The 20492-nt window shown below is 40.1% G+C and overlaps 1 protein-coding gene across 2 annotated transcripts in view; it reads right to left on the bottom strand.

Moving 5' to 3' along the window:
- The window catches only part of POLA1 (DNA polymerase alpha 1, catalytic subunit), a 353788-nt gene that overhangs the window by 213132 nt on the left and 120164 nt on the right, over positions 1–20492 (bottom strand). The gene's annotated exons all lie outside the window — the stretch shown is intronic.

The following is a 20492-nucleotide window of genomic DNA, read 5'->3' as shown; positions in this document are numbered from 1 at the left end:
GAAACTATATATAAGCACATAGATATAGGTAATTCCCGACAATTTGCCTTTTCCATATTTTTTAAAGCTTTTGAAGGTTTTCTAATGGAAAGTCAAAAAGTAACAATAACATCAACATAATCTAAAACATAATTAGCCTTTATGTCGATTCTTAAAACACATATACACATATGCTTGCATATCTCTGGCTAAGGAGAAATAGATATACACACATACATACACGCATACATACACACATACATTTTAATAAATGAGCATGGCATGGCAAAATAAAATATATACATGTATCTATATATATCTTCAGTAAACATCTACAGCATTAAAAAAATCCATTATAATATAGCAAAAAAAAGGGCAAATTTTCTCATTACTAATATTTAAAAATAAAACTACACGGCTACAAAAAACAGTTGCCTAACAGGGCATTTCAAATCTAGCAATTTTTTTAACTTTTTTTTTTTTTTTTGGAGAGGTTTTTGCTATAGGGCATGTGCACTCACCAGAAAGACAGAGAGACAGAAAGCAAGAAATCACCCACCAGGGGGGATGGCCACGCGCAATCCCTTCTCCTCCATTCTCCTCTCAGGATCTTGGGCACGCACGCACACATGCCCAGCATGAGTTTAAACCACCATGTCTGGGACTCCAGTGACAGCCATTACGCTAACTGCTGGTCCCTCTAGCATTTTTTTTTAAAGAGATTTTTGCTGTAGGGCACATGTGCTCACTGGAGAGATAGAGAGAGAGACAGAAAGTAGGAAATCACTGCCCAGGGGGGATGTCCATCCGCAATCCCCTCTCCTCCAGTCTCCTCTCGGGATCTTGGGCATGCACACACACACATCCAATGTGAATTTTATGCCGCCAGGTCCAGGACTCGAACTGCTATCACCTACGTGGGAGTCCAGCGACATAACCATTACACTATCTGCTGGTCCCTCAAACCTAGCCAATTTTTAAGCATTATATTCAAGATCTTAAATAGCAAAAGTGTACACACACACACACACAATTTAAAATTCTTCTCTAGAGAAGAGACCTTCACTATATTGCCTGGATCTAGCACAGTGTCCAGTTATAAGATGGGGCTCAATATAATATGCAAAGAAGACAAACATATAGATAGTATCTGTAGACAGGTCTGTTTCTACTTACAGACTATAGATTTGTAAGTTATAATGAAGATACAGATAAAAATAGATAAATGATTTCAGATCAGAAGTAATACATATACTATAAATGAAAGCCTTGTAAAAAGTGGTAATACAGCATAGCGAGGACTCAGAGAGAGTATGTGTGTATTTAAAACATACTCTATGTGTCAGATACTGTAGTAGGAGCACTGTGTATTTTTCTCATTTCATTCTACAAGATCCCTAAAAGATCACTACTATTAATATCCCCAGTTGTTAGATGCCAAAAGACAAAGTAATTAATTTGTCTTAGTAATGACAGAACAGGGACATGAACCCTGGGACTCTGACTCCTCTGCACAGGGCCTTAGTCACTCCACGCTATGCTCTTTCTGTCATCACCCATCTCTCAAAGCTTCAGTCTAAACCAGAAGTCACTTTTCCAGGGGGCCAAGTAAAGATCCACTTTATTTTCCTTTCTCCTTTCTCAATAGCTCTCCTTGTCAACTAAGCTCAAACCTCACGATGCCATTTTCTCTTTCTTGTCCTTCGCAATACTGAGCTGTGTAAGTCTTGTCTTTAAAGTATCTACCATTACATTTTTATTGCCCCTCCCCTTTATCTCGCAATTTGTTCATGTGCTCACTGTCATGTGTTCTTGGAGAAGGAAACCCTTCCCTGCCTTGTGGGTGGTGATAATGAGTTCTGATTAGGCTAGATCAGTGGTTTTAATACTGTCTGTACAATGGAATCATCTGGGGATTAAAAATAAATACCAGGAAACTCACAGGTGGTGTGGTGGTTAAGGTGCTGGACTCCTTCATGGCCAACTGTGGTTCGAGTCCCAAACCTGGTAGCTTGCTTTTTCACATTCCCTTTCTCTCTCTCTCTGGTCAAATTAAAAACTAAATAATAATAACAACAAATTAAAATTAATAATTATTTTTTTAAAAAAAATACCAAATACTTAGCCCCAGCATTAAAAAAAAAAAAAAAAAGCTTCCAAGATGATTCTTACATTGTAAGCTGAGTAAAGGATCACTGGCCTAAGATAATTATGGTAATTCCATTCTGGAAACAGTGATCAGTTTAGGCATGTACATGTAACGATCCAATCCTGGGCAATCAAAAGTAAAAAGAATTCATCTAGGAAGCTACGTGAAAGGTTTCCCTTCATTATGAGAAGTGGGAAGAAAAACTGCTTTTTAGACTGAGAGCTACTAGGAGTAGCAGCAAACACCACTGTGACCAGGAAGGGCCAAGCCTGAGGGTACAAGCTAACCTACTGAGGAGGACTGACCACAAGTACCAGACTCCACAGCACTGCCAAAGCGGTAGTTATCACTGAAGGTTATCCAACCCACACCTCTACTGTAAAATTCTAAATAGCTTTAGGCTTCATCAAATTCACCCTGAATATCATTATCAATCTAGTGAATGTTATCAATGCCTATCCAATGCCTGAATGTTATCAATGCCTATCCAATGCCTACGAGATCAAGCCCAAATTCAACAACTGTGCCTAAATCCCTGCCCCACTGTATAAGCCCGTTATCACCTTACATAAGCCCTCTTGCTAGGCAGAAGAAATCTACCAGTCCTCTCACAGACACACACATCTGTTCATGCCTTCACTCATGAAGTGTGAGCCTTTCCTGGAATTTCTTCCCCAGTCCTCTTCCAGTAACTAAACTTTAGAATCTCAGTTCAAATCCTTCGCTATAAAGCCTGAGCTGGCCTGCCCTGCCCTGCCCTGCCCTGCCCAGCCCAGCCCAGCCCAGCCCAGCCCAGAGCGATCTCCCTCCTCTGACCTGTGCTTGCATTATTCTTCTAGCCCTTGAACGGTGTTGTTATCAGTCAAGACTTTGTCCTCCTCTCCAACTTAGATGACAGTTTTTGGAGATCAGTGTGCATGTTTGTGCCTAACTTCACACTTTGCATATAAGAGATACTCAATAAAGGACACATAGTATTCCACTGTAGAAAGAGATCCTAATTTATTGACTAGTGCTCTACTGAACAGCGTGTAGGTTATATCTTATCTTTACCTTTATAATCAATCTTATTTCAACAAATAATCCTTACAAATGTATTAAAAAAAAAAACTGGTTGCCAGTTGACTCCTCTCACAGACACACACATCTGTTCATGCCTTCACTCATGAAGTGTGAGCCTTTCCTGGAATTTCTTCCCCAGTCCTCTTCCAGTAACTAAACTTTAGAATCTCAGTTCAAATCCTTCGCTATAAAGCCTGAGCTGGCCTGCCCTGCCCTGCCCTGCCCTGCCCAGCCCAGCCCAGCCCAGCCCAGCCCAGAGCGATCTCCCTCCTCTGACCTGTGCTTGCATTATTCTTCTAGCCCTTGAACGGTGTTGTTATCAGTCAAGACTTTGTCCTCCTCTCCAACTTAGATGACAGTTTTTGGAGATCAGTGTGCATGTTTGTGCCTAACTTCACACTTTGCATATAAGAGATACTCAATAAAGGACACATAGTATTCCACTGTAGAAAGAGATCCTAATTTATTGACTAGTGCTCTACTGAACAGCGTGTAGGTTATATCTTATCTTTACCTTTATAATCAATCTTATTTCAACAAATAATCCTTACACATGTGTTAAAAAAAAAAACTGGTTGCCAGTTGACTGATAGGTTTTATAGTAATCCTAATTACTTTTCTACTAGACTAAAATTCAGTTAAGTTAAAAAAAATTCACTTTCCTCGACTTCGTCTTCATTTTTAACATTTAAATTACAGGGAAATGCATTGTGGGAGAATACCTGACAATTCCTTTGGGAAAAGGGCAATAATGAGATCAACCCCAGTCAAGTTAATCATAGTGAGGACAGAACTATTTATCAAGAGTTCTCTTTACCGTCTGCTCCTTCCACAGTGCTAGGCTTAGTTTTCCTCATCACAGTGGACAACTCCATAAGTTAACTGTTACCTTCAGAGTAACACCACAGGAGCAAGTTGTCAACCTTTCACTACAACTCAGCACATTTACTAATAATTTCGTCTACTCTTCTCTCACAATGTGAACCAAACCTAGTGCCATCCCTGACTGCCACTTCTATGTGAACTGGCAAATGTCATCGTTTGGATTCACCCCACTGTGTCCTGCCACCAACTTACAACCATTTCCATGTACTATTCTAAGGGCTGTTACCAAAGAGATTTTCTCTTGGGTGGGAGAACTCTCTCAGTAAATGGTTTCCTTACAGAAATTGTAAACTGTTGACTATTCTGCAACTGTTTTTCTCACTTTATCTTGGAGAGTATTCCAAGCCCATACATAAATAACTGCCTTATTCTTTTTAATGACTACATAGTATTTCACAGTATGAATAGATTATAACTTGTAACTACTGAATAGAATGTAGATTGCTTCTACTCTTTTACCTTTAGAACCACCAATTGGGACCAGCAGTTGGCATAACAGAACCACCCATCAACAAATAATCCTTATACACACGTAAATTACAAATCTCCCAAGATTAAACAGGATAAACTCCTATAAGCGGTCTTGGTAGGTCAAAGGTCCTATGTTTTAAAATTTTCTATAAATCTAGCTCAATAGTTCTCCACAGAAGTTGTACTGACTTCTGTGGGTAGTGTGAATCAACATCTTTGCAATGGATCTCACCAATAACTAACAATAATGCTCTGTTTCAGAGTCAAGGTCCTCACCATAGCTTGTCAACTCTGTATGAGACAACCCATGAGCCTCACGTCTACCCTCCATGCTTCTTCACTAAGCAGTTCTATTAATACATGGTGAGTACCACAGTGCCCTCTGTAGGCCAATGCTGACCTGAGTGCTAATGAACAAGATCACCCCAAAGCTGGTCTAAGGCCCAGCCATCAATGCAAACTGCCTACTAGGGAGGGCTCAGCTGTTGGGATGCCTAGTGGGCTACCAAATTTGTAATATCTAACAGAGAGCCTGATATATGGGAGCTATTAGTAAGTATTTGTAGACTGCTGAATGAATGATCCCAAGAGGTAGGCATTATTATAAGCCTCATTTGACAGATAAGCAAATTTAGGCTCAGAGATTTTGCCCAAAGTAACAGAACAAGTCAAGAACTTGATCTAGAAGCTTATGTTGTACTTTCATTTCATTATATTCTACTGCCTTGTTTAAAACAAAACCAAACACCATACCACATGAATGTTCTAGAAGCCAATGATCAAAAACTTACATCTGACAGATATTTTCCCCATTGAGGAAATGCATTTTTAAAAACAGCCACAGGTATCCAGGAAGGTTTATAGGACCAAGGTACAGTGATTACAGGATGACCATTCATAAGTTCACTACAAAGTGACAAGCCTAATATTAAAGCTACCCATTCTGACAGAAAATCATTTTATAAGTGCCAACGACTAGAAAACAGGGCTATAAAGGCTTGCTACATTCATTAATAAGGCAGTCTGCAGTTATCTGATTTCACAGCAACACCTGCATATTTATCTACTCATTACCAATTGGATGATGGAATTTTTTCAAGCACATTTCAAAAATCTGCCAACTTCAAGTGTAAAAAAATAAACTTTGTGGTTAATTTTTCCCTTAACAAAGTACAGCTGTTGAGAATAATTGTTCAAGTTCTTACCCTGTAATGTCAACTGCAGCAGAACAAAGAGTATTTAATTAGCAAATCTATCCAGTAATTCAACACCTATTATATAAAATGCCTTCGTGATTTTAACCAGGATAATTTGCTAAGAGGGTTATTACTGACATTCAGATGGAATTTAAAATTCCTACGCAAGTCGAGTCATAATAGCAGTAATGATCTCCCCAATCAGGAGATTCGGTGTCACACAAGGCTCTCTTGCAATGCAGCAGCCGATTTCCTGACTTCTTAATTCCTGGGCTCAGCTCAGTGAGAGCCCTTCATGCCGATATTTCAGTCAGCAATACATCTTTAATGGGACTCTATTAAAATAACTAGAACAAAAATGACTTTTTTTTTGGTTAAAAAGAATGACAGCACTGCCATCATATCAATCATTGCAGGCTTTGCAGAACAGTGCCGTTAGGGGAAAAGAGGAGGGGGAAACAGGAAAGGGGTGGGGGTGGGGAGAGCAATAATTAAAATAATATGAAAAGGCATTTTAACCCCAATCTGAGCCTCTGAAGGCTGGGGAATGGTAGAGGGGCCTAGAAAGGAAATCTAAAATATGTTTACAAAATCATTTTCTGAAAAAAAATTTATTCAGGAATACATCGATGATATGGTTTACCAAGCAGAGAGGGCATGTTTGTTTTATCAAGGTAAACACCCACAGCAACTTAAAACTAACCACTACTGAAATGTATATTTATAGGTTCTCCTAACAAAGCCAAGATGACACCTGGGCCCTTAAATGTTGTTAACACAGAATACCATTGTCTTGCAATGCATTAAAAAGTTATGGAATTTTTTAGATGCCATTATAGACTAAAAGAATGTTTATTAACATTAAATGAGGAAGAGAAACACCAGCTTTTCACAGCTACAAGTTTCAAGGTCCTACTCCAGAAGCTCATGTCTATTATAAAACACCTATCAACAAAAAACACGCTCCAATGTATGTTTCAAGTATTAACCACAATGAAAATCCTATAAATTAAGGAAATGTTGAGTAAGGTCAAATTCCAATCAAATAAATGCATAAACAGGATGACAACTAAAATCTTACAGCTTTAGGATTCTTCTGTTACCAATGACATAAAATTAGAAATAAACTGTAAGTTTAAAAAAATACATTAGCATAATAGGAGTAATAAAATAAATGGTTCTGAAGGATAGGGAAGAGAAAAGTAGAAGAAATATAAATATTATGATATTTAGTAATCTAACCATTATCTAAGTGTTCCCTATTCCAAATTTCAGCAATTTCCTTAAGCAAGACTCAGTGTTATTCGGTTCTCCCGCTTCATGAACATTTATTTCATCCTCATTGCATTAGATCCTCTTTTCCCTATTCTGTAATTCTTTTTCCTTTAAGTTTATCTCTTCCATGAGTGAGACAGACAGAGACACAGCACCCCCAACAGGGTCTCAATGCTGTGATCCAATCCAGCCTCAGTCAGCCGCAGGTGCCTCATGTACCCAGGGAGGTCCCCAACATAAATCAGGAATTTTCCACATGAGTCGGCTTCCCAAGAGCATGGCCTTTCACTGCTGTGCCACCATCCAGCTCTTCTCTGTTATTCTTAGACATGTACTCCCTTGAAGATGCTTAAGAGAAAGGGCTATGGATTTAATAAGCACCCTACTCTCTGTCTCCATTTTAACATTTTGTGATACTGGGTTACTCATATTTAACCCTTAGTTTTTACCTTTTATAAAAGAGGGGTGACACTACCACCTAGTTCCCTAGCTAGGTGAAAATAAAATGAATTGTATGTTTAAAAAGTACTTTGCAGGGACCAGCAGTTAGCATAATGGCTATGTTGCCGGACTCCCATATAGTCGATCACAGTTTGAGTCCCGGACCCGGTGGCTCAAACTGACGCCGGGCACGTGTGCGTGCATGCCCAAGATCCCGAGAGGAGAAAGAAGGAGAAGGGACTGCGGCATGGCCATCCTCCCTGGGGGGGGGTGATTTCTTGCTTTCTGTCTATCTGTCTCTCTGTCTTTCTGGCGAGCATACGTGCCCTATAGCAAAAATCTCTCCCCCCGAAAAAAAGTGCTTTGCAAAGATGAACTGTTATACAAATAGTAGTTTAAGTAAAAAGTCGGGGGCATAAAATTTTGAATGCTGGTTTAAACTGCTAATTACTGGCTAAGTGATTTGAGACCAAGCAGTATTCCCTCTCCAGATCTCAGCACCCTCATTATAAAATGAAGAGGTCTCGGATTCTTCCAGATCTAAAACTCTAGAATCTATGTTTCATATGTAGAAATGTCTCTTCATTATATTAGGCTATGCTACTTTCCTTTCACAATCATTTCATAGGAAAAGGATGCACAAATATATCCAACAAGGATAATTAGCATTGCAAGGATAGATTTCCATATTCCAAGTGGCTGTAAAATAACTAGAAATATGTAAGTTCTCACAAGTTGTCTGAATACATCTTTATGCACTGAATGCAAGTAGGTGAGTATATTCACAGTACATAGAAACATTCAAAACCTTCTGCTGAGATCTCTTCTCCATCCCCAGGGAGGGTATAGACACACCTACATATACATCAGGGTTTCTCAACATTGGCATTATTGCCATTTTAGGAAAGATGATTCCTTGTCATAAGGAGCCATCCTGTGTCCACCGTAGGATGTTTAGCAACATTCCTGACATCTAGTCACTAGACTGCAGGAGGATGAGCACACACATATGTGCACATACTCTCTCTCCAGTTGAGACAGCCAAAATTGTCTCCAGATATTGCCAAATGTTTCCTGAGGGGCAAAACTGACCCTGGCTGAGAATCACTGAGACACATTGATGATTGAACATTCTCTCTTTCCAGGCCCATATTCAACTGTTGGTTCCATAAACATTCATTCTAAATTCTACCCACCACTTCCAAACCCTCAATCAGCTCCAAATATGATCAATGGCTCCTTCAAGTACCTTCAACCAAAACAAAAGGCTGGCCTCCTTTCTACTCCGATGTCCTTCCTTCAGATCCTCACACTCAGCCTACCTGTCTCCAGTGTCACCCACTTCCACGCCGTTCTCTACACATTCCGAGTGTTCTTTCTAAAATGCACTTTTTAAAATAAAATCCAAACCTGTTTACCTGACCCTGAAACCCACAATTTGGTTGAAATCTATCTCATCTTTTATGATTCCCACAAGCATCCTTCGGTCCAGCCTTTCCAAAATACACTGGACTCACTAAACAGACTATGGTCTTGTCTTGCTTCTGGGCTTTGCGCATGCTGTTTCCCCACAGTGGTTAAAAGTATATGTTGAGAAGTCAAGCTATGTGATGGTTAGTGTTATGTGCCTACATGGCTTGGCCATAGTACTCAGATGTTTGGTCAAACACCAGTTTAGATATTGCTATGAAGGTATTTTTTATATGAGGTTATCATTTAAATCAGCTGATTTTTGCATAAAGCAGATTACACACCATAGTGTGGGTAGGCCCCTGTCCAACCAGTTAAAAACTTTAATGGCAAGACTGAGATCCCCTGAGGAATAAGGAATTCTGTTGCAGACTGCCTTCAGACTTGAGCTGAAATATCAGATCTTCCCTAGGTCTCCAGCCTGTTGACCTACCCCCGACAGGTTTGGTTTGGCATCCCCCATAACCGTGTGAGCCAATTCCTTAAAATAAATCCCCCTCTATATATGTATAATTATGTATCACTTAACAGCAGGGACACATTCTGAGAAATGCATTTTTCAGCAATTTCATCACTATGTGCACTTGTCTGTGTGAGAATGTACTTACACAAACCAAGATGGTGCTGTCTATCACACACCTAGGGTATACTGTATAGCCTAGTAAAATCTTATAGGACCACCACTGTATATGCATTCTGCTGCTAACCAAAAGGTCATTACGCAGAGCTTGACTATAGGTACATACTTTCTACTGGCTGTTTCTCTGGAGAACCCTGACAGGCTACCTGGTTTCAAAGCCTAACAGCATTGTTTATTAGCTGTGTGGCCTCAGGCAAACAACATGACCACTCTAAGCCTCTCATTCCTCACTAGAAAATCAAGAAAATAACGGAAGCTTCCCTATTACATGGCTACTATAAGCATTAAAGGTACAATGTACAGGGACCAGCAGATGGTGTACGTTGCTGGACTCCCACATGGCAAATCATAGTTCAAGTCCTAAACCCAAAGGCTTTAAAGTCATTCTGGGCGCACATGTGTGCGTGCCCAAAATCCCAAGAGGAGAATGGAGGGGAAGGGACTGTGGCACAGCCATCCACACTAGCGAATAATTTCTTGCTTTATGTCTCTCTGGCACTCCCATGAACACACACCCTATAGCAAAAATTTCTCTTTTTAAAAAAGTACAATGTTCATACCTTGTTTTGTACAACCTGTGGGACATAAATGTTAGGCACTGTTATTAAGTAAAATCTACTCATTTTACAAGAAACTTCGCACTGCCAAAAAAGGCTTCTATGGTCTCTCTGGCTCAATGCTATTAAAGAATACGCTAGTCCTATGACACCCCCCCCCCAAAGAAGTCAGTGAGTATCACACCCCCCCCAAAGTAGTCAGTGAGTATCACAAGCCTCTGCTCAATTACAAAAGACTAAGGGATTATAAGCAGAAATCATGTCACAATCTTTAAATCTAATGCAATGCATGGCACGCAGTAGAAATTCAATAAATTTTTCTCTCAGGCTGAAGTAAAAGGTGGTCCAGTTCGAGAACAAAGCTCTCATCAAGTACATCTCCACCACTAGCCCCTAAAGCTGGTTACACAAAGCCTTAATTAAACCCACACACCACGTGCATTTAAATGCTGGTTCTTCCCATGTAAGAAATAAAGAGTGAATCAGTGTTAATCTCACCTTGAAACCCAATGGCTATTCCGTAAACAAACAAACACTTAAGACGAATGCGCCTCTACCCCAGTGACAAAAGCTCATTAATTATAAACTTGACAAGAGGTGTACCTCTCTCATATAACTTGTTTTCAGATAAACTGGTGTTGTTTAAAATCCTTGATTTACAACCTAGACCTTCTGGTAGCTCTGTGTAAAGAACATAAAACATGTTGAATAAATACCTTCTGGAAGCTTTATCCTCCCCAACAGACACATTCAATAATATTTACAAACATCTCAGTTATTGCTCCACGACTTCACAGTGTTCTAATTTTGATCTAAAAACTTAAAATACCACAAGCTATGAATTTAAATATGTGAAATAAAAAGTGAACTGCTCCCTCATCTTATAGTTTCTTGTTCCCACAGCAAATATTTGCCCTGTAGAGTCTTTTAAAGAATTATTTTATTTATTTATTTTTTAAATTTGACCAGAGAGAGGGAGAGGAAAAGTGAGAAAGCAAGCTGCCAGGTCCAGGACTCAAATCACTATTGGCCATGTGAGAGACCAGTAATTTAATCATCACACTACCTGCCAGTCCTTGCCCTATAGATTTTTAAAAACACACATCATGGGACCAGCAGATGGTGTGCTGGTTGAGATACTGGATTCATGCATGACTAACCAGAGCTCAAGTCTCAAACCCAGCAGCTTGAAAATCACGCCAGGTGTGTGTGCATACATGCCCAAAATCTGGAGGAAAAGGGATTGCTGTATGGCCATCTCCTCTGGGGGTGATTTCTCACTTTCTCTCTTTCTCTGTCTGCCTCTCTCTCCAGCAAGTGCATGCGCCCTATGGCAAAAACCTAAAAAACACAAAAATAAAAGCACACATTGCATTCTATTTTTTCCTGGGGGGTGGGGGGAGACGACATTTGTTTTATTTTTCTTTCAAGGAAAGAATACTCCACCTTTTCTGGTATTTTTGTTTTAATTGTGACTTCTGGTTTATATATATTCAATGCACATCTTTGTGAAGTATAGTATGGTTTTACAAAAGCACTCATACACCTATAGCGAAACCCCCCCCCCAGAAAAAATCACACATACATTGCATACTAATCAAATCAAGGATACATATATTCCTCTTATTCAACACTGTGGAGAAAAAAACGAACAGGAACCAGCAAATGGCATAGAGATTAAGGTAATGGACTCCCACATGACTGACTGCAGTTCGAGTCTCGAACCTGGTGGTTTAAAACTCATGCCAGGTATGTGTGTGTGCATTCTCAAGATCCTGGGAGGAGAATGGAGGAGAAGGATTCCCCAGGGATAGGGAAACCTGGGGGAGGGGGTAATTTCCCTCTCACTGTCTCTCTCTCTCTCCAGCAAGTGCATGGGCCCTAAGGCAAAAACCTCTTTAAAAAAAAAAAAAAGGAAAGAAAATAAGCATTATATACTCCCCCCGCCCAACTAGTAGAACTACACTCTGACTTTTCAAAACTGTTTTCGCCTTCACAACATTATTATTCTCTATTCCTCCTCCACGTCAACCTCCAGTTTAGAAGTTCACATCCCATACGTTGCACTTGAACCTAGGTACCTTACTGCCGTACTTGGGGCTGTATCTGACCCAAGACCCTGGAGAGCTTATACACCTGGCTTTAAAGCGCACTTGAACCAAATCTACTCACCAACACAAGAGTTCAAGTACCAGCCTATACACGCTTAAATATTCAATTCCCAGTGGAAGGGCATGCACGTGCATACATGCACACACAACCCAAAGCCACCATGACTGAAAGTAGAGCAGAAGATATTATCCTAAGGTCAAGACATCTGAAAACTCTCCTTGCAACTGCCAGCAAAGACTTGAATGTGTGCCTATCTGCGTGTCTCTATTTTATCAAATTTGACATCTAGATTTGTTTAACTATAAGTAGTACTGAAGATATTCCAACTCGCCACAAGAAATAGTTTTTAGATTCTTTAGGATTTGCATAATGTCCACCCAAAGGTCCCTGTCCTTTGTTCTTGAGCCGGGCATTTTCAAACCCCACAGAGTACTGCCCTCATAGAAAAATATGTACATGTTCAAAAGCCTCAGAAATTTGGCTCCCCGACTGACTCCTCATAAAACTTATCTGGGGGGTGGGGGGCCTAATTAAGACATGGACAAACTATGTCTGTGCTATAGTGAACATCAGCGCCCAAGCAAGTTTCATACAACCTGATTTAAATTGACTCAGTGTCTTACTTCAGTAATCACTTAGACGGAATGAATTTTACATTAGTGGGATCAAGCATGCACCAGGCCTCAGTGGAAATGAAAAGGGCTTATAGTAATAGGATTTATAAACCCACCCATTAGGTTAATGGCTAAATGATTTACATGTAACTTTCTCCCCCACCCCGCCTTCCCTCACCCTTTAACTCAGTAAAAACTATGCTTGGCATTTTCCACTGCAGTGCCACACACAAAGGAAATAGCCTTTCTATTTTGGGACGTTCTAATTTCTAATAATGGCTTGGGTAGCTACCATTAACTCTTTCAAAGCACAAATAATTGACTAATAAAATTAAGTATTCTATAAGGCCTGAAAGTGCTTAATTGATCATAATTGTCTATTTGAGAAGAAGGCGTCAGGCTGGCTATGCTCAGATAATGAAGTTGGGCAATTCTGAAGCACTGCAATCAAGATAATACTTACAGCTAAAAAGGACATTAGCATTTTCTAGAATCTGCAACATTTTCTTTATAACTGAGGTCATGGGAAAATCTGACTAGAAAACTTTGAGTTCCCAGCCCCCATAAACAGCAGATTTAACAGGCTGTCACTCGTTTTTATTAAGCACCTGGGCTGAAGCTCAGTCCTGGAAGAGCACATGGCTGGTGGCTAAGAACCTGAGGCTGAACAGTGACTAGTGCACGGCGGCCACCGTTTTGACAGAAGCATTTTTCATTTCTGAACAGTTCTTTTTCAGGGTTAGCATGTGACAAGATAGTCACTAGAAGTGTTCGGATGATAATATTGAGGTCCCTGTCTCCCAGTCACAGCAAAGAATTGAGGGAAAAGGACACAAGCTAAGCACAAGGTTGACTGGGAGATGTCTCACAGATGAACAGGCCAGTGCCAGAAGAGGCAAGCAGGCCTGAGAAAGATATACCCCAGAACAGGCCAGTATCAAGGGAGGCAAGATGACCTGGTCTCCTTCCCAGGGTTCCCTTTTATCCTGTTTTAGACCCTCTGTCCATCTAAGTATGTGCCCTCAGACAGCCTCTGGCTTGTTCACTTTTCTTTTGGCTTGTTCCTCTTTCTTATTTCTTGTAGGACTCATGCTGTAGGGAGTCATTCCAAGTCAAATACAGAAGGTCATATAGTCCCTCCTTAAGGTTTATGCTCCAGCCTAGCTCACTAATCTGTATCTGCCTAACCAAGGTTATCATTCCTAGAAACTCCTAACAGACGGTCCATCGCTACTCTCTCCTTTAAATGAGGTGAAAGGAGGGAGAAGTTTTTAACCCCAATACCTCAAAGAGTAACTCTCTTTCAGTACTAGAGCTAAGTATACTAAATTCTGACCTATAATGACCACATTTTCTACATGTTCTCTCTTCCTCACTCATACACTCCTTCTTTTAAATTCAGAGACAGGGTCTCACTACGTTGCCCAGGCTGGCCTCAAACTCATGATCCTCCCTCCTCTTATCCTCAGCCTCCCTATTGGCTGGGATTACAGATGCACACCACCGAGTCCAGGTCTATATGCTCTCTTACAGCAACTCTTTAGGTCTCCCACTTCAAAGAAAATCTTGGGGCTGGCAGGTGGTGTGAGGGGCACTGGATTCCCACATGGCCAACTGTGGTTCAAGTCCCGGACTGGGGATTTGTTTTCTCATTTTCCCTTTTTCTCTCTCTCTCTGGACAAATTTAAAAAAAAAAGTAATAACAAATGGAATAAAATAAATAATTCTTTTTAAAAACAAAAAAAAGAAAAAACTTCTTTGAGGAAGATGGCCTAGTTTTAGGGAAATATAATTGTATTCACCTGTCCAGAGAAATGTGTGCTACAGACAGGTGCTCAGGTATGTCTCTAATATTGACATTTTTTAAGACATGATCATATAATACATTCTCATTTATTGATCATTTATTTTCTCCTGGATAATTATTCTCCTTATTGTCTCTAGGTGGAGTCTAGAGAAATTTTGACAGAAACAGACAGAAATAGAGCTGAAAAGTAAGTCATTTAAGATAAAGGTGAGGAATGGAGGAGCAGGGAACATGCTGAACCAACTACAGTCACAAATGCTGCCCAGTTCTAGAACCTATCTCTTGCTTAATTAAACTCTGATAAATTTTTAAAAAGAAGAATACAGAGAAGCAATATAAATGCTATATGTAATATTTGGCTACTTTCTTCTAAAGAAAAAAAACCTTCACTTTTGAACTTTGTGCATTTCCACTCTCAAAATGTGATGAGAGTTACAGGAAGCAGGCCAGCAAGTGGTGTGGAGGTTAAATAAGGTGGCTAGAGCCCACGTGGCTGACTGGACAGTTCTAGTCCCAGACCCGTGGCTTGGAAATCACACCAGGAGCACATCCATGTGCGCCTAAAATTCCAAGAAGAGAATGGAAGAGAAGGGACTGCAGCATGGCCAACGCCCCAGGGGGTGATTTCTGTCTGTCTTTCTCTCTCTCTGATGAGCGCATGTGCCCCATAGCAAACTAAAAAATATTAAGAAGCACTATATTTTCTTTCCATTTAGAATCTCAATAAGGAACTCACTCATTCATATACCAAGTATTTATTGAACATTTCTCATGTGCTAGGTGGTAGCAAACACAAAAGTGAATGGCTCAGATATGATCCCTTTCCTCTTAGTGTGGTTCCCTACAGTGAAGTAGGGAACCAAATAGTTAACAGGAAAAAATACACACACACACACACACACACACACACACACACACACACACAAAAGAGGACTCTGCGATGGGAGTTAGAAAAATTTGTGGAAGCAGACTGTATATAACAGGAAGGTGGATCACTGGGACTAATAGGAAAAGAAAGATGAGGGAAGACTGTGTGTGATGATCCAAAAGGACAGGTTATCAATGGTGATTAAAGAAAATTAAACTTAAAAAATTTTTTTTCAATGGGAAGAAGGTAAAAAGTATGACTGAAGCTACACTGCTCAAGTAAGTGGAGAAAAACCTGAAGAGAAGTCCAACTGTGAAGGGCCTAGAAAGTCAATACTAAGGACTTTAATAAGGGAGAGGCATAAGAAGGTTGATAGTTTAAAGAGGTCTCTCTGGCTATAAAATGTGTGGAGAATATTTGGGGAGTCGGAACGTCAAGGCAGGTGTAATGAGGCCTGAGTAGTTTAATGGCAGTGGCAAAAGAAGTAGAGAATTACGGATGTTTAGGAAAGTCAAGTCTACAAGCCTTGGTGACAGGCTGGGTTTGGGGTATGAGAAAGAGACAGGAGCCCCAAATGACACTCATGTTCCTGGCTTAACAAATGGGCCAAACCAGTGTCATCATTCACTGAGACAAGGGAATCTGGGAAGAACAAAATGACGGGCAGTTTTGGGATTGAAGAAGATAATGCCTAAAAGATAGCTAAATGTAGATCAGATGGAAGGCAGATGGAAGCTAAGATGTTTGGTGGAGGGAATGTGGATATTTCTGGTTCAAGAAACCCAATGCTCAGCAGAGGTACAATATATGAATAAATCAAAGCAATGTCACCATGCAGACAATAACAGAAGCCTTTACATGGAGAGCACAACTCACTGAAGGGACAGAAGGAGGAAAAGGAGACTAAGCAAGCTAGCACCAAGACTATGGTCATGGCACTAGAGTGGCAGGCGCTCTGTGGGTCTCCGGATCCCTCATTCCTCTTCTAGTACCTTCTGTTCCTGTTTAGTTATCAGATCTCCATTCTTTCTTTCACAATTAGCAGGTGTTGCACAAACCAAGGGTCACCGGCAAATCTGATGCGGGCTGCCACAGTCAGACAGCCAGGCACCACGCAGTGACCTTTAATGAGAACAATCCTAACAGGTGGCTAGTGCCCAATACGAAAAAGTGCATGAAGCCTCTGAACAAGGTCAAAAGAGGGGAGCACCTTGCCTTGTGACGGCCACTGGACAATCAGCAAGCAAAACCTTTGCAGTGGCTCCCCTCCTTGAGGCAATGTGGATGGGCTCAATGGCAAGACAGGACCCAACCTGCGTCTGAGGTAAAGAGCCTCCTACAGTTCTCACATAACCGTTCTTTTCCTTGCCTCTCTTCTATTTTGTGGGGAGGGGTCTTTTTTATGTCAAGTTTAATGCCACTTGATAGCAGCTATGATTTATACTTATCCAACAGGAGAAAAGCAGCAAATGCATAAAGAGTTCTTCTCAGTATCAAAATTATATTCTTTATACCTTTCCAAGACAAACTAGGTCAGAAGCGATTATATTAACCGCCTTTGTCACTAATTAGATTTTGTAGCATCAAATGTCTCACATTTCTCATGGACCTTTAACCTCAGATCAAGCCACTGTTCAGACAGAACGGAACACACAGCTGTAGCTCAAGGGCTGGATGGGGATGGGAGAGGCCTGTACAATCTTCCTGGAAAGATAAATACCTATATCGTGGCCCAGAAATCCACTGGTGCTAAGAACCAGGAGGCCCACAACCTGCAGCAGGACCCCAGGTGCTAATCTATGCCTTTCTCTCTAAACCTTTACAATTTTTTCTTTTTTTTCCTTTCTTTCTCGTTCTTTATCAATATATAAATAAGATCTTTTCTACAACCTGTCTCTCTAAACCTTTACAAATTTATTTATTTATTTACTTATCAATATATAAATAAATAATATCTTTTCTTTCCCCTGGACACAACCTCCCTGCTCCCACTCGTATTTAAATGTTATGACTGCAAATGGCATGGCTAGAACAAGCCACACACCACTGGCATGTCGGTACCCAGACAAAGAATCCAAGCAGTAGATCAGATTCCTGTCAGCTGCAAAAAAGCCAGCACTTCAGCTGCTTCTCATTCTTTATTTTTAAATGGCAGGATGGGCTCAAGGGCATGGTAGCCTGTCACCCAAGAAGAGACTAAAGATTAAAAAAGATAAAACCAAAACCCTTGAGGGTACACAAACTCACGTGAGACTGGGGACTGGATATGTGCCTCAGAAAAGCACATACAACATTTTACAGGCCAGTTATAAGAGTGTGTCTCTTAGTTCCATGGTCAAGAGGAACACTGATCATGGGAGCAAAAATGGAATCAAACCAACCACAGGTCAACTTCTAGTCAATAGGACTAAGAGATTTATCAATTGTCCTGCTACAAATGTGTCAAATACTTCTTTTCAGAGCTCTGAGTCCAGAGTATGGAAATGTTGGGATGTGCTACCAATAACAAAGTTACATGCTCAATCAGTTCCAAAAATTAAAAGAGCATGTAAAATTACATAGAAATCGATAACATTTCAATGGTTAGGGAGAAGAACTTACCTATGCAGAATACAAAGTGTGTTTTCTTTTTATCCCCTATATCACCACCCGATCATCCTTGACTAATTCTCACAAGCCGAAGACCAACTTGGATTCTGATGTATAAACTGCTTTTGATGATATTTCCTTTTAAGCAGATAAACACTTTTTAAAAAAAATGCAAGCCGAAGACACCCTTTTGAGAAACTAAGAAAACAGATGTGGAAGCCATTTGTTTAGATGAAGAGGAATTTTCGCTTTTATCGGAATACAATGATTCATGAAGAGGAAAAAAGTCTGTCATCAAGTTTACTTCAATAGACACTCTTGGGTTTGAGGCAGCTTTCTAAATATGGCCATGGCTTTTCTTCACATCTCATCTCTCCTGAAATATCTCAAACTACCACTAACAAACATTACTTTTATTGTCTTTGTACTTTTAAATTTTCTGCTTAGTTAATATATTGTGCAGAGGGAAAAAACAACTCTGATACTACAGCATTACATATTTGCTTTTATTGCTTAGGTAGCTGGACAAGACACCTATTGCCTGGGCGATCTGTTAAAAATGTCAACTTCAGACTATTAAAACAACAGGAACTTAAGAAACCCTAATGATAACTTCCGAAATAATGATTCTCCTCAACCCCGAAGGAAATGGAACAAGAGAATAATGAAGCTTTTCTAAGAACTTCTATCGAAAAAAATCACCTTTCTTGGTTTCTGTTTAATGGAGGTAATAAGAAGAATTAAAAGAGGAAAAGAAATGGGCATTCAGTTCAAGCTACACAAATGCTTAAGAAATTCCTCCCCTCTCACCCAGAGCTGCACACCTAGCGACTGCTCCTGCCTAGTGATCCTATTTATGAGCCTCTCTCTAAAAGAGGCACAAGATCTGAAGGCATGAGGTACTTACCTACTGCTCCCCTCTGCCTTTTCAATAAGGCAAAACCTGCCAACGGCACTCATTTTTTAAAATAAGCACACAAACGAAAAAAAAGAAAAGAAAAAAAAAAAGAAAACAATTCTCTACCCTTCTGCCATGACACCAATTAATCATCACAGATAAAAAGAAATAATCTGTTTTCTGCAAAATCCTCATTGGCCATTATTCTGGCACTTTGCTTTCTTTCTTTTTTTTTTTTCTTCCTTCCTTCCTTTTCTTTTTCTTTCTTTTTTTTTTTTTTCCTTCCTTCCTTTTCTTTTTCTTTCTTTTTTTTTTTTTTTTTTTTTGAGATTTTTGCTTTAGGGCATGTGCACTTGCTGGAGACAGAGAGACAGAAAACAAGAAACCACCCACCATGGGGGATGGCCACATTTTAATCCCTTCTCCTCCATGAGGGCACACATGCACACACACTTGGCCTGAGTTTTAAGCCGCCAGGTCTGGGACTCAGACCACAGTCAACTACAGGGGAGTCTAGCGATATAACCATTATGCCATCTGCTGGTCCTGTCACTTTAATTTCTATAGTTGGCATTTCAAAACTAGATGTGTTAACCTGTTCCAAATGGAATATTAAATTTAAATACACATTTTCAAACTATGTATACTCCCACAACAAGCTATAGCTCAGTCTAAGAAACCCTAATGATGTATGAATCTCTGTGTTCATGTATATATGGACATTTTTCTGCATAAAGAATTCACAGTTATCAGCTAATTTTCAAAAGAGAGATAGCCCTAAAAAGATTAGCCTCCTTCTCAAAACTTGTATACTTATGCCAAGCCAGTCCTGAAATGGTATAGGGAGCTGCTTGGTGCATCTGATACTCTTGACTGCTCTTGATTTGCCCAAGAGATTGTCAAAGAGGAGCAACTGGTTTTGATGGCTTGACTGCCACATAATAACCCTTTGCTAACCATCCTAAAATGGGTGCTAACCATCAGTCACAGGTAAGGGGAGGGAAAAAAACACTGAACCTTAACAAACCCGTGACCACTAATATCATTACAGAGACAATGTACAGTTTAGATGAGGAATGTCTAGGAGTTGGTGAGTTTGCAGATATCTAGAAGGACTCTTACTCATCCCAACTTTTATAGTTTGTTTATTCCATACAGGCTGAGCTTATACTATGTGAGAAATAGTCTTACAGGTGCTGGGATGAGGCAAAGGGAATGACATGATTTGATTTTAAAATAGTCACATAGGCAACATGGAGAATGGGTTGTGAGAAGTATGAGGAGTCGAAGCTGCAATCCAGAGAAATACTATGGATGTGGGATGCAGTGGTAGCAGTAGAGCTGAATGAACAGTAGTCAGGACACACTAAAGCTTTCAATGTAGGAAGTAAGGAAAAGAGAAAGAAATTAAAGCTATAATCTTGACTTCTGGCTTGGGCAACTGGTAGACAGTGCTTTCTTTCAACTCATAATGAGATG

This window comes from Tupaia chinensis, unplaced genomic scaffold (assembly GCF_000334495.1).
Source record: "Tupaia chinensis unplaced genomic scaffold, TupChi_1.0 Scaffold000600_1, whole genome shotgun sequence".
Lineage (NCBI taxonomy): Eukaryota > Metazoa > Chordata > Mammalia > Scandentia > Tupaiidae > Tupaia > Tupaia belangeri.
This window is presented reverse-complemented; position numbering and strand designations above follow the sequence as displayed.